General features: G+C 40.0%; 1 protein-coding gene across 3 annotated transcripts in view; it reads left to right on the top strand.

Annotated features, from left to right (window-relative positions):
- SLC20A2 (solute carrier family 20 member 2) overlaps positions 1-13,704 on the top strand; it is a 97,121-nt gene that overhangs the window by 14,160 nt on the left and 69,257 nt on the right. For 2 of the 3 annotated variants that reach the window (XM_019522242.1, XM_019522241.1), the window contains exon 1: positions 3,540-3,808. The exons of the other annotated variant lie outside the window; for it this stretch is intronic. The gene's annotated coding sequence lies outside the window, so the exon portion shown is untranslated. Of the gene's footprint in view, positions 1-3,539; positions 3,809-13,704 lie in introns of those variants that run through there. 3 annotated transcript variants of the gene reach the window in all.

Raw genomic sequence — 13,704 nt, forward strand, 5'->3', positions numbered from 1 at the left:
CTTGGCATTCCTGTGAAACACTCTTAATGCTGGTGTTCTTGTATTCTTCCTGAATGTTTTACTGATGCAACATCTGGGCATTTCCTCTGATTTGACTCTGTTCTGAGAAGTAGCTATGGGCAGAGGAAGGATCCTCCTAGAGAAAAATGTATGAGACATTAGTAGAATTTTAGGGTTAGAGGAAAGTGGCGATAGCTGTCTTCAATGGAGGCTAATGAACCATATTTTTCTTTTCAGTATTTTTTAAACTAGGTATGCAGAATAAAATTTTATGAAATTTATATAATTTGATCTTATTAACTCACTTTTTTCCCTCAGAACTGAGTATATATCTTACAGCATTTTGGGTTCACAGTTTTTTAAACTCTGTTTGTTAACAATTTGACATATCAAATTAAAAAAAAATTAACATTTAAAGGTGCATCCAATAACTTAACATGTATATAAAGACAAATATTTATTTTCTATCAACAGAGCTCCTTTAACCAAATCATTGTCCACAAAGGAGAGTCTTATATTCTTTTCTTCTCTCTTTTTTATATTTACAATATTGGATTATTTTGTGCAGGATAAATTAATTTTTGTCAAAATGGGCAAAGTCAGTTTTATAAATCAAGAATTTTTAAATACATTTCCCTTTAAGAGTCCTACTTACATTTGAAATTAACAATGCACACTAAGGCCTACATTTACTATAATGTATTAATTATTTGAATTGCAAAAACAAGACTTTTTATGCGGAAGTTTTAAAGAAAAATGACTGAATTGCTGCAAACCTTTGGCTAAGTGTGTGAAGCCAGTCTGTTGAAGTGCCAAACCAACTTTTATTAGCAGTAACCTCCTCTGCAGGTGAGAGTGTCTTCTTTTCAAATTATTTCAGTTCAATTACTAGTTTATTCAAAATTGAAATACTTGTAGGGAGTTGAAAAAGCAGGAAGGCTTTGTTTTCCTTTTTTAATTTGTGAATAAAAATGGGCTCAAGGGAATTAAGTCTGCTAGTTCTAAAATCTTGATGGGCATGATGGCCAGGAATAGTGAGTTTAGTTCATTAACTGCAGATGATGCTTTGTGTAATGAATCAGTAGTTTTAAATGGGAAACATTTTTAAATAAACTTTTCTCTTATGATTCCTGTACATTTGAGTTAATTTTCTTTAATAGAACATTTAAAAATGCTGCATGCAGGCTTTCAATAGAAATTTGTTTCCATCCCAATTCAATTTTGATTATAAAAAGTAGAAAATCATTGATAAATTAGAAATGTGCCATTCATTATTTTATGTTATAATAAAATGTAAAAATTAAGAATCAGAATGAATGCATAGTAAACTACATATTTTTTGAATAAGTATATATCTAGATCTATCAGTGTGTGTGTGTGTGTGTGTGTGTGTGTGTGTGTCTGGAATATCCAGCTGGTTAACAAAGTGAAGTACTAAATTTAGTATAAAGGCTATACTTAGTTGCAAATCAATATATTTAATGGCTATCAGCCATAAGAAGCAACCTTTAGGATAACAAGGTGCAAATGAAAGATAAGTTTAAAAAATTGGTTATTTAAATAAAGGTGTTCTATTTTCTGATTTATGAATCAGCAGCAACTTAATAACCCTGATTCCAGATGAGTCTGAGTTATAAAGTACAATAGATGACATGACTGTGTCCTGAAAACAAAAAAAGCTATTACAAAAAGCGGTTTATAGATCTGTCTGAAGGTTATACCGTTAAACATTTATCTCTTAATTCTGATGGGAACTGAGTTGATTTTTTTTTTCTGCTCCTAAAATCTGTTCCTCTTAACTTATTCTGTGTTTATATATAGAGTACTTTGCCTGTTTTTTCAGTGAGAACCCAAGCTGCATGCTCTTATTATTAAGGCAGAATGACTTTTCTCATGACTGAGGTCCCAAACAGTGATTAAGCAGAAGAAAAACTTTAAAGCTGTTTGCTTTTTCTATGTTGCTTACTCTTATTTGATTTAAAAGTTTAGATATTTTGTCTATATATTATCAAAGTAAAGGTAAAATAATCTTTGTAACAGCACTAGTCTGTGGGGAATTGCATTAAATCAACCCCAGAAATCTGCTGTGTCAGGTCTGAGTTGGTTCACGTCATAGGAAATCCTAATTTACGAGTTAGTATAAAAATCTGTTAAACTAAATTGATAAGAAATGATTTAATCAGACCTTGTTTTTTGTATTTGGATGCACATGTTTAGTTGTTCCTGTGAGATGGATGAGTGGAAGTTTAGGGAGAGTTGGAGTGGGCTTTAGGGTTTCACAGACTACAGCAAGAGCAGAAAAGATAAGACTTTGTGAAGTGTTACAATAGAGGTTTACCCTGCCAAATGTCAAAAGATTTATTATGGAAAACAGAAGGAATATAATTATATTTTATGTTCAACTCCTTAAAGCTATGCTGAATAGTATTTTAAAAGGGATGCATACTCATGTTCACTCTTGCTTTTTTGTTTTTTATAATAACCCTGGGCCCAACCATGAGTAGTCTCTCTCGTCTTCACTGGGCAGCTTGTCATTAAGAGTACTCAAATATGTGTATGTACTTGCTAATATGTGGGAGACTCCTTGTGGAAGATAGTCACTTCTCTCATTGACTAAATGACGCATGGATGAATATGATCTGCAGTTTCTAAAATGGGTGTCTGTTCTCAGAATAAAACTTTAAACACTCATTGCAGGGAAACATGCTGTGTTCAGATATTTTAAGACTTAAATTTTGATATTGGTTGCATAGTGGGCTCCTATATCTGCATTTAAGCATTGAAATAACTAGTCTGGTTTTCCCAAAATGTTGAATACCCAGAAATCCCTTTGAAGTATACATCCAGTTCTGAACGTGTTTAAGTTTATTGATAAACACAACTGCACTTGAACTAAGTTTCTGTTTATCAGAAGTTGAAAGCTAGAGTGAAAATTTGCATTCTGTAAACTTCTTTGTAGAAAACACTTTACATCTGCCAAACTTAACATAGGAGGCAGTTGTTTCTGAGCAAATAGTATTTTTCTTTAACATGTATTTAGAAACATGTTCCACTTAGGAAAATGGAACTCAAAATTTTGATGAGTTATTTTTAATGTGAACTTCTAATGTGGGAAATCCATAAAAACGAAGGTTTCCCTCTTAGGCTCCAGTTACGTAAAACTCACATTTTTAACTACCGTATATGCATTCTGAATAGTTCTGTAGACCAAATGGGACTTGACTTATCAAGTAAAGTTATGCACATGAAAAGACCTTTGCAAAACTGGGGATTTATACAGTAGTGTAACATGGAGTTTTCTTAATTTGTTATAAATATACTGTTGCTTGTAAGAACTTCTCAAAAACAACTTGATTGTGCAAAAAATTTCAGGTACTTGCATGGTGTGAAAATGTGTTTTTTCTTCTTTGTGCCACTGCATTGGGGGGGAAAAAAAGAGAACATTCTGTTTCTTTTAATGTGAGTTTCACTGGATTGGTTTGTATAACTGGTGACGTAGTATTGTGTTATATCAGTACCAACCCCCAGCAAAATTTCCTGTTAAGAGGAGGCAGATTTTCACCCTGCACATACGCTGATGCTTGTCAGTGTTGTCTGCTCTCCTGTGTTAGAGTTAATTTTATCCAGAGGCTGCTGTGTAAGTTGTAGAACTGTTTACCCAGTATAAGATCGTAGGTTCAAATGGGACTGCACTGACTATGATAAGATATCTATTTTAGACTTCAGACTGTATTTACGTTTAGGAAGGCAGTCATTGGAAGAATTAATTTAGCTCTTCTTGCCCTTTGAAACAACTTTCAATTATTGGGTGAGTTTTTAAGGCTTGTGCATGTTTCTTTTACATAATATATTTTGTTACTTTTTAATGCTTATTGTTTGATATCTCTTAATGCATCTCAAATGTCTAAAGTGTAAAGCCATAAAACACTTTAGTTTTATTAAAGTTCTTCACTCATTTGCTTGAAGAACAACACCTCAGTTCTTCCAGCTAACATCTTAAAGTGACATGAGCAATGGGGACTTGTAGCAGCTTGAATTTTTTCCCAGCCTGTTTTACTTTGTTTGTGTAGCAAACTGAAACTTGACAATAACTACTTAAACAAAGCTGCTATTTTGTATTTTCAGCAAATGTTTTCAGCAGCTGTCCTAAACTTACTTAACCAGCACAATAAAATGCCATGCTTAATGTGCTGTACAAAATTAGTTAAAACTGCAGTCTGAAACTTGTTTTTGAAATTGCATACATTTTTAGCTTAAATGGGGACAAATGTTTAAATCTTTTAGGGCAGGGGAATAGAAGGGACTAAGAAATGAGGATTCTTTGGAAGTTTGTTAGTTGCAGGTAACAGACCTTCCTCAGTTGATCTGAGACCTTGGAAAGCTATGAATTTCGGTACCATTACCCTTAGAAATAGTTGTTTAAAATTATTATGACATACCCCGTAGTGATAGCTGTAATAGGAATTGGTTGATAAATTAAGTTCTTGTGCGTGCTGTACTTGATTTTGATTTTAAAATAATAAGTTGGACCTCTTGTGTCCTGGAGAGTAAAGCTTGCATCATACTTGGCCCTGCGACAAGTATGTCATGTAATTTAGGGCCATATAGGGATGTTCTTAGCCTAGAACCACTTAAATTACACCATGTTCCATGTTACAGATACAATATTAGTAGCTTTAATGGATAATTTTGAGTGGTGCAGCCTGCGGAGCAGCCAGGGAAGATGTGAGCAATTAATGTAAATTTTATTTGCTTGTGTTTTCAGTTAGCAAGTCAAATTTGATTTCCATGCAACCTTATATTTATTGCTAGTAGAGTAAATTGAAGCACTCGTTAGATGTTGCAGGATACCTATGTCTGCAGACAGGGAATAGACACCAGACAAACTGTATTTGAGTACAAAACATCATTATATGCACGTTTGTGAGGTGTGAATTACAAAAAGTTACAGTGTACTAAGATTTTTAAACTGACTTCTCAGCTAGTGATATCTAGCCATTCTTCACTTTTCAGTGCAGATAAAATGCAATTGCTTAAAAGAAAATGTCCATTGTTTTGAGACGCTGCATGAAAGAACTCCTGATGTGCTTCATGTCTGAAGAAGGGCAGTATTTGTAACATTTGCCCTTAAAGTGGTTCATTTACAGCTGCCCTTTTTATTTTTGCTCATATTGAAGCAGCAAAAAAATGCTATTATACTGAGTCTCACTGAAGAACATTGTTGCTGTCCTCATCTGTTGAATGTCATTTAAAAAAATGTTAGCCTCAATCAACTGTTGTGGGGGAAATGTTTGCATCACAATCAGTTTTTAAATGGACTGACATTAACCCAGTAGATTCTGTTCTAGTTGTCATGGGGAACACCGAAAGATACTCTCACAGGTCTCAATTGTTGGTTGTTTCCTTTATTCAGCATGCTTGTTCTGCCTGGCTGTTTAGTAACAAGTTCTGGTTGCCCCCTTGGACTCTGAACTTGATAGTAATTCTTTAACCTTTCACTTCTGTAGCTGATGGTTTCTTACCCTCAGTGTTCTCTTTGGCAGCCGTTCCACTGGCCAGAAAGGTCAAAAGCTGGCAGGTGATTCTTCCAATTTTTAAGAAGATGCTTCTTTACACTTAAAAATTTACTGTAACGGCTGACTATACTTAGTAGCTGTTGCAGCAATTTTCCAAGTATAGACAGGTCCTAAGAAGGTGCTGGTTATTATTTTGTGACTTCTTCCTAAGGGTCCTCTTGTTCTTCTGGATTAATCAAGACACTTCTTTACTAAGGTGCTGTGCTGAATTCTGCGTTAGTAAAGAAATGGCACTTAATAGTTGCAGAGCTCTGAAACAGTGCTTAGTTAGAGGCATAAAGTGGAGATGGCAAGGAACTACTGCTTTCCACAGATCAGAGCATTTCTTTTTCTTTGTGTACCAGGGTTGTATGATGAGGTTCCAGGCCTCAAAGACCACTATAACCAGATGGATGGAGATATGTACTTAAGAGCTTCTGTATACTAGGTTCAGGCACATGAGATTGGATGAAGGAGCTATTACTGAAAAATCTTGTACCCATCACTTTTAATTATCTTAGTTAAACGATCATGCAGTTCTTCACTGCAAAATTAACTGGAGTTTCTTCCCCCGTCTTTTCTTCCATACTGCCCATAACTCTATTGCTGTGGTGCTTTTGGCTTGAGTTGGCCATTCCATTGGGGATATAGCAAGAGGTATAATTAGCATCATAACTGTGCTGCTAATCCAGATTCCTCAAACAGTGTCAGTGGCCACTGAAGTACAAGTTAGGCTAACCGGAAAGGAGTTAACACTCATGTAAATAACCCAAGCCAACACAGCAGTGAAGATGCATTGCATTCAGAGAGTCCTGGCACAGAGCTGATCTTTGTTCTCATTGGTGCCACAAGTCAATTTGAAGATTTTTTTAAATTCTAGAATGCTGATTTAATAGCATTTTACATTCACTTTACATAGGTGTGAATGACTGCAGAAGGTACAAGGTTGGGAAGAAACAGGCCAACGCTTTTCAAGTCTTAAATACAGAACACGGAACTTAAAATTTGGCATTCTTCTGCTGCAGGGCATTTTTCCCCCTATGTCTTTGCTGTCATAAAAACAACATGGGACACCTCTGACTCTTAGATTAGATTAGTACGTGAAGGAATGCTTACATATCTTGGCATACCAGAGAAATCCTTGCTCTCAAAAAGAAGCATTCTACAGGCTGTAATCTGTGTTAAGCCACTGGTAGATTTCTGCAAAAAACCTTAATCAAAATGTCTGCCTTATTTCTACAAGGCCCCACAGCTGAACTCATGTCTGTTCTAAATTTTTGGGGGGTTCAGAGATATGGCTCTCCCTTTTTTTCCCAAGGGTGAAACTACCAGTAGCATCTCTTAATGGTTCAAAGGTAACCTACAACCTTATTTTTAACTAAGATTCCTGTCCCTCTGCTACCTTTCCCCCCTTTTATTTTAAACTTTACTATTATGCTGTTAAAGAGGATGAGGTGTTGATTTTTATTTTATTCTGTGTGTTCCCTTACCTTAGAAATGTCAGGGATGTCAAATCTGACCTCCCATGTTTTGCTGGGGGATGTGTGGATTTTGAGCTGTCACCTTGCATGAAGTGACAGGAGTGATGAGTCTTTAACCATGACATCCTTTCTCCCAAGCCCTCATAACCTTGCTTTCAGCAGCAGGCTTGCATAGCAGCTTCTGAATTTTTTTTATAGAGTGTTTCAAAAAGGACAAGTGCAAAGTTCTGCACTTAACACAGAACAGTCCCATACACCACTACAGGCTGGGGACTGTCTGGCTAAGCAGCAGCCCTTCAGAAAAGGACCTGCAGCTTAGTGGACAATAAGTTGAACATGAACCAACAGCATACTCTTGTTGCAAAGAAGGCTAATGGTATACTGGGCTACATATTACTAGGAGCACCGACAGCAGATCGAGGAAGTGATTCTTCCCCTCTCTTTAGCACTGATGAGGCCACATTAGGACTATTGTACCCAGTTTTGGGTCCCCCACTCCAGAAAGGATGTGGACAAATTGGAAGGAGTCCAGCAGAGGGCAACAAAAATGGTTAGAGGGCTCAGGCACTTAACTTATGAGTACAGACTGAGGGATCTGGACTTATTTAGTATTGTGAGTAGGAGCCTTCAACTCCCTGAAGGGTTTCAAAGAGGATGGAGCTAGACTGTTCTCAGTGGTGGCAGATGACAGAACAAGGAGCAATGGGCTCAAGTTGCAACAAGGGAAGTGTAGGTTGCATATTAGGAAAAACTTTCTCTATAGGAGGGTAGTGAAGCAGTGAAACAGGTTACCCAGAGAGGTTGTGGAAGTTCCATCCTTAGTGGTTTTAAGACCCAACTAGACAAAGCCTTGGCTGGGATAATCTAATTGGGGCTGGTCCTGCTGTTAACAGGGGGTTAGACTAGATGACCTCCTGAAGTCCCTTCCAACCATCATTTTCTATGATCCTGTGATCCTTCACCCTCCAGCCAAGTATGGGAGGTTCATGAGCCATCATGAGCAATGCCGTGGGGTACGCTACAGACTTGTTTTTAGGTTCAGTGATAGCTTTGGTCCTTAGGTAGCTAATAAGAGTGCTTTAGTTCATTTTTGTGTCATTGATAGCCTCTATTGAACCAGTTTTGGACTTTGGAGTCAGTACCAGCTGATTGGGGCTGAGTGGCCTTCTAACATACTGGTGGAAAATAAAGTCCCAGTTCCCTCCCTATTCCAAGAGCACACTGCAGGCAGACTGTCTCTGGGGGACCAAAGAGGATATGGGGCACCCTGGGTGGGGGGAGGGGTGTTCTTGGGTGAGCAATCGTGGGAGTACAAGAGGGATCATAGATGTGGGAGCTGAGGGAGGATCCTGATTAAGAAGCTGATTAGTTGGGTTTCCCGCCTTGCATGTGCAACTCTGATCAAGCCCTGCAGGTTCCTTCCTTATCTCAGAGATAACCTAGCTCATTCCTGCATTTGGAAAAGAAATGTTGCTTGAATAAAAGAGAAGAAATCCTCTTACTAAATGGCTGGGTTGGAATTAAGGTGATTGCAGCAGTCTGTATCCATCCAGAACTTTAGCTTTCACCTCTGCATGCACAAGGGCTGGAGAACCGGGAAATTCTTAGCAAAGGTTTTTCCACATGAACCCCAAAAAGATGCTGGGGAGCACTTTCCATCCAAGAGGACCTTAATTCTGCCCCCTTCTTCATTGGGTTGCCACGAGGGGCTTATAGTCAGAAGACCTTACCGCTCTAGCAAATGTTGCTATTTGGTCTTTCTATCCAACAACCAGGTTTTCAATTTGCAGAAATACCAGAAAGAGGACGTGTTGTCGGGAAAGATAGAAAAGTTAGGCTGCTGTGTTGGAGTGAAGGAATTACTCATACATTTCTCTGCCTCCCTATGAACCTAACAGGTTTGATGCAGTGGGATGTGGCCCTCTAGCCACTATAGATGCACTGTATTGTACAACCTAAACAAAATGCTATTCAGTATCTCCACAGCCATTTTCTATTACAGAAAATATAATTAGGGGACTGCAGAGTGGCATAAAAGGGAGCCAGAAACATGGTGGATGAATGTGAAGCAAAAAGGGGTCTGAAGACGCATAGCTACATACTTGACCATCATCAGAATATCTGAGCAACTTACAATGATTCATGAACTGATCCTCATGGTCAGAGCCATCCCTTGGTGGGGAGGGGGTGGTGGTGAATTGGTGTGACCACTCCGGGCCCCACGGACAGTGCCATAAGAGCCCCGCGGACAGCGCCATTGTCACGTGCTGAGGGCGCCACCACTCCAAGCATTTGCACTCCGGCCACTCGCCACCCCGGCCCTGCCTCTCCCCCGCACAGGTTCTGCACAGGCTGATATGCCCTGGGCCCTGTACATCCTTAGGGTCAGCTCTGCTCATGGTACCTGTGTGAGGCAGAGAAGAATCATCCCTGTTGCACCGATGGAAACTTGAGGCACTGAAACATTCAACAGCTTGTCTAAGATCACTTGGTTAGTTTGTGGCAGAGCAGGGAGATTGAACCCAGGTCTCCATCATCCCAGTCTAGCCTTTTGCCTATTATACCTGCACCTTGTCCCAGATCATGATTCTCAGTAAGGGTGCTGGGAATTCAAATAGGAATCCGTAGCACCGAAAACATTTAGCCTTATTGTGGTTTCTGACTTTGCAATAGAAGAATTGCTCTATTATTTTTTCAGTAGTCAAAAATTAAGTGAAAGCTAAATGCTGGGATTTTCTAAGGGGGTGTCTTGGGTCTAAAAGGGTTAAGAGACACTGCCTTGAATCGTCCAAGAAACTCTGAAATACATGAGACAGAATATGTGAAGTTGGTAATAAATATATTCAACATAGGAGCAGAGATGCTTCTACTATTTCTCATGCTGTTTCCCTGCTTCAAAGTACATTTCACAGTGGAGGAATGCACAACGTTCCCTTCACACCCAAACTGTTTGTCACTATGAATTTTAAGATGACTGTACCTTGCTTTAGTAGCAGTGAATGTGTCAGAAAACTACCGTAGCACTGATCAGGTGGTTGAAGATGTGAAGCTGACGGCTCAAATGTCCCAATAGCCACCTAATGTCAGTCTGAGAAAACCTTCCAAAATATACTACTTTCAGGCTCCAAGACTCCCTAGGCCTAGTCTCCTCAAAGCAGAATAAAAATGGATCAAAAATGATTTAGCTATTGTGAAATGTAAGGAATGGGTAGAGGGAATCTGTTACCTGTGGTTTCAAAACTGAAGAATAATGAGCATTGCAATATCTTAGTTTCCATCAAAAAGGTTCATTAAATACTTCTATTTGTTTATCTAGTTGGGGCTGGTCCTGCTTTGAGCAGGGGGGTGGATTAGATGACCTCATAAGGTCCCTTCCAACCCTCATTTTCTATGATTCTATGATTTTCCGTTGATTCAGTTAGAATGATTATGGGAGTATGGATTTGGTACTTCTTGTTTTCATAGATTGTAGAGTCGGAAGGGACCCCGAAAGATCATCATGTCTGACCCCCTGCCCCAGGCAGGAACAGGACTGAGGTCAGACGACCTGAGTCAGGTGCCTATCTAGCCACCTCTTGAAAACCTCCAAGCTAGGTAATAGTACCACCTCTCTTGGCAACCCGTTCCAGATTCCGGCCACCCTTACTGTGAAGAATTTTTTCCTAATGTCTAACCTGAAGCTACTCTCTACTAGTTTGTACCCATTATTACTAGTTACTCCTGGGGGTGCCCTGGTAAATAGCACATCTCCAACTCTCTGTTGTCCTCCCTTGATAAACTTACAGCCTGCTACAAGGTCTCCCCTCAAAGGTCTCCTGTGAAGGCTGAAGAGATCCAGATCTCTCAACCTCCCGTCGTAGAGTTTTGTACGGAGGCCACTAATCATACGAGTGGCCCTCTGGACCCTCTCCAGATTCTCTGCATCCCTCTTGAAGTGCAACCCCCAGAACTGGATACAGTACTCCCAACTGTGGACTGACCAATGCCGCATAGAGAGGGAGCATCACCTCCCTTGATCTGTTGGTCATGCATCTGCTAATGCACAACAAGGTGCGATTGGCTTTGATGGCTTCATTACACTGTTGACTCACGTTCATCTTGGAGTCATAGTTGGCTCCCAAGATCCCTCTCAGCCGCTGAGCTGCTGAGGAGGTCATGCCCCAACGTGTAGGTGTGCTGGAGATTCCTCCTCCCTAGGTGGAGTATCTTGCATTTGTCTTTGTTGAATTTCATCCTATTTCATTCTGCTCTGGACCCAATGTGCCCAGAGTGGCCTGAATCCACTCCCTGCCCTCCAGTGTGTTAACTTTGCCCCATAAAGTCCACAACCTCGTTCAAATCGCTGGTGAAGATATTAAATAACAACAGTCCAAGGGCCGACCTCTGCGGGACACCACTGCCCACCTCTTTCCAGGTCGAAAATGACCCAACCACCACCACTCTCTGTGTGCAATCCCCAAGCCAGTTAGCCACCCACCTGACTGTGTAAGCATCCACTCCACAGCCTGCTAGCTTCCTTATGAGAATAGGATGCGAAACAGTATCGAAGGCCTTCTTAAAGTCCAGGTAGACGACATCTGCCTCAGCTCCAGCGTCAAGGCAGTGTGTGACCTGGTTGTAAAAGGCTATAAGGTTTGTCAGGCAGGATCTACCTGTTTTTCTTTCAGCATCATTTCACCTGCTGGGCCTTCACAAATACACTCTTTAATGATTTTTTTCCAGTGTTTTCCCAAGGATAGAGGTAAGACTGACTGGCCTAAAGTTACCTGGCTCATCCCTTCTCCCCTTCTTAAAAATGGGCACCATGTTGGCCCTTTTCCAGTCCTCAGGGACCTGGCCAGAGCACCATGAGTGCTCAAACAGCCGTGCCAGCAACTCAGCTATGACACTGGCTAATTCCTTCAGCACCCGTGGATGGAGGTCATCTGGGCCTGCTAACTTGTACCCATCCAACCCCTCCAAGTGCTCCTTAACTAAGTCAGCACTGACCACTGGTGGTCTAGTGCCTTCCAGACATCTGTCTATGTTCAAAGATGGACATTCATTCCATCCTTGTTCATTCAAAGATCTCTGGCATCCCATGGATATGCAGAATCTCCTTTAGACTTATCTTAGGTTGTCACTAGTTCAGAGGCTCTTAGGCCTTTTCCAATTGGGACCTTTATCTGGTTTTCTCCTTATGACTTTAATCCCTCAATCTTTTGGGGTCATGGGAAGAAACTGTGGTGGTCTTGGTGGATGAAATGTGTGGGATTAGGTTGGGGCTATTGCTAGGCAGTTCTGCATGGAGATGCTGGTGGAGTGAGGTGGGTGCTTTCCTCTTACCCACGGTGTCTTGAGAAATGCTGCTCAAATGTGATGTGAAGCTAACTGAGGGATTTTAGCTGCTGGAGAGAGGCCACTGGCTCCTTGAAAATTCACATTGCTCTGGGACAAAGTAATGTAGGTACGGAGAGAAAGGGAGGAATGAGAAGCTGCTACTTGAGTAACTCTTGAGCCTACTGGGCACTTAGGTTTTGACCATTTTGTTTCAACATCTGGCTCTCTTTTGTGATGCAATCTGAGGTCTTTACCTCATGAGAACCATGGCTGTAGCTTATGATCTCATTAAAGTTACTATGCATTGCTATACATGAGAAAATCCAAACTTGTGAGATGACAAGCCCTTACCTCTTCAAAGGTAAATCATTTGGAGGGCTCTGAGACAATCAGCTCACGTGTACGAATGAATGTAGCCCATCTGTTTGAAAATGAGTTCAGAGAAAGATATTCTTCCCCAGATAGTTGTTGAATGATTGTTTTGTTTGGCTTGGTAACTGCATCTCCTCTTTACAGCCATAAAGAAGGGAGAAGAAACTACTGGTTATGTATATAGATAATCAGGTTTTTTGTTTCTTTTTTGAGTATTTTAAACTGGGTATACTGGCTCCTGTTGAGAGGAATATGAAGATTTACAGGCTGGAAAGTTAGATCCTGAATGAGATTAATATAATGCAGTCGTCTGTGTGTTTTCTTAAAATAAAACAAGGCTTTCTCTTGAAATCAACTCCTGCCTGTGCATTTCTGTTTTTGAAAAACTGATCAAGTAGGGCAAAGAGAAATTTTGCTTCCAAGATTGCTAGAAATCTCTGAAAGTTGCAAGAGAACATTGTTTATTTGAGGCTAGTTACTTTAGTAGTAACATTGTAATTCGTTTTACTAGGGGAAAGATCAGATTACTTTTTGTTCACTTTTTTAGTCAAACTTCTCTTCTCTCACCTGGATCTATGTAAATATATATGTGGGTACATTGAAATAAATATGGAGAAAAATCACACTGCTCCACTGATTGGAAGGCCATGTGACTAAGAGGCTGTAACATTCCTCCTGATCTACACATGAGAGCAACAGTGTGTAAATATTTGCAGACATTTTCATGATTTCTGTAGAGTTTAATGGATATAATTCCTTCTCTCATTAAAGGCCAGATTCTCACCTGCACCGGATGTAAATTGATAGTTTCATGGAGGTAGCTGGAAACGGGCCATCTGGGGCCTCAAAATATGGTTTATATAAGCCAGTTACTTGATACAAGAAACCAAAAAGGATCTTTTCCTTTTCCCTTCCCCCCCGCCCCCCAAGCCCCCCCCCCCAACTAATCACACTGTGCACCTTAAATTAAAAATATA

This window comes from Gavialis gangeticus, unplaced genomic scaffold (genome assembly GCF_001723915.1).
Source record: "Gavialis gangeticus isolate Ggan-Ray unplaced genomic scaffold, GavGan_comp1, whole genome shotgun sequence".
Lineage (NCBI taxonomy): Eukaryota > Metazoa > Chordata > Crocodylia > Gavialidae > Gavialis > Gavialis gangeticus.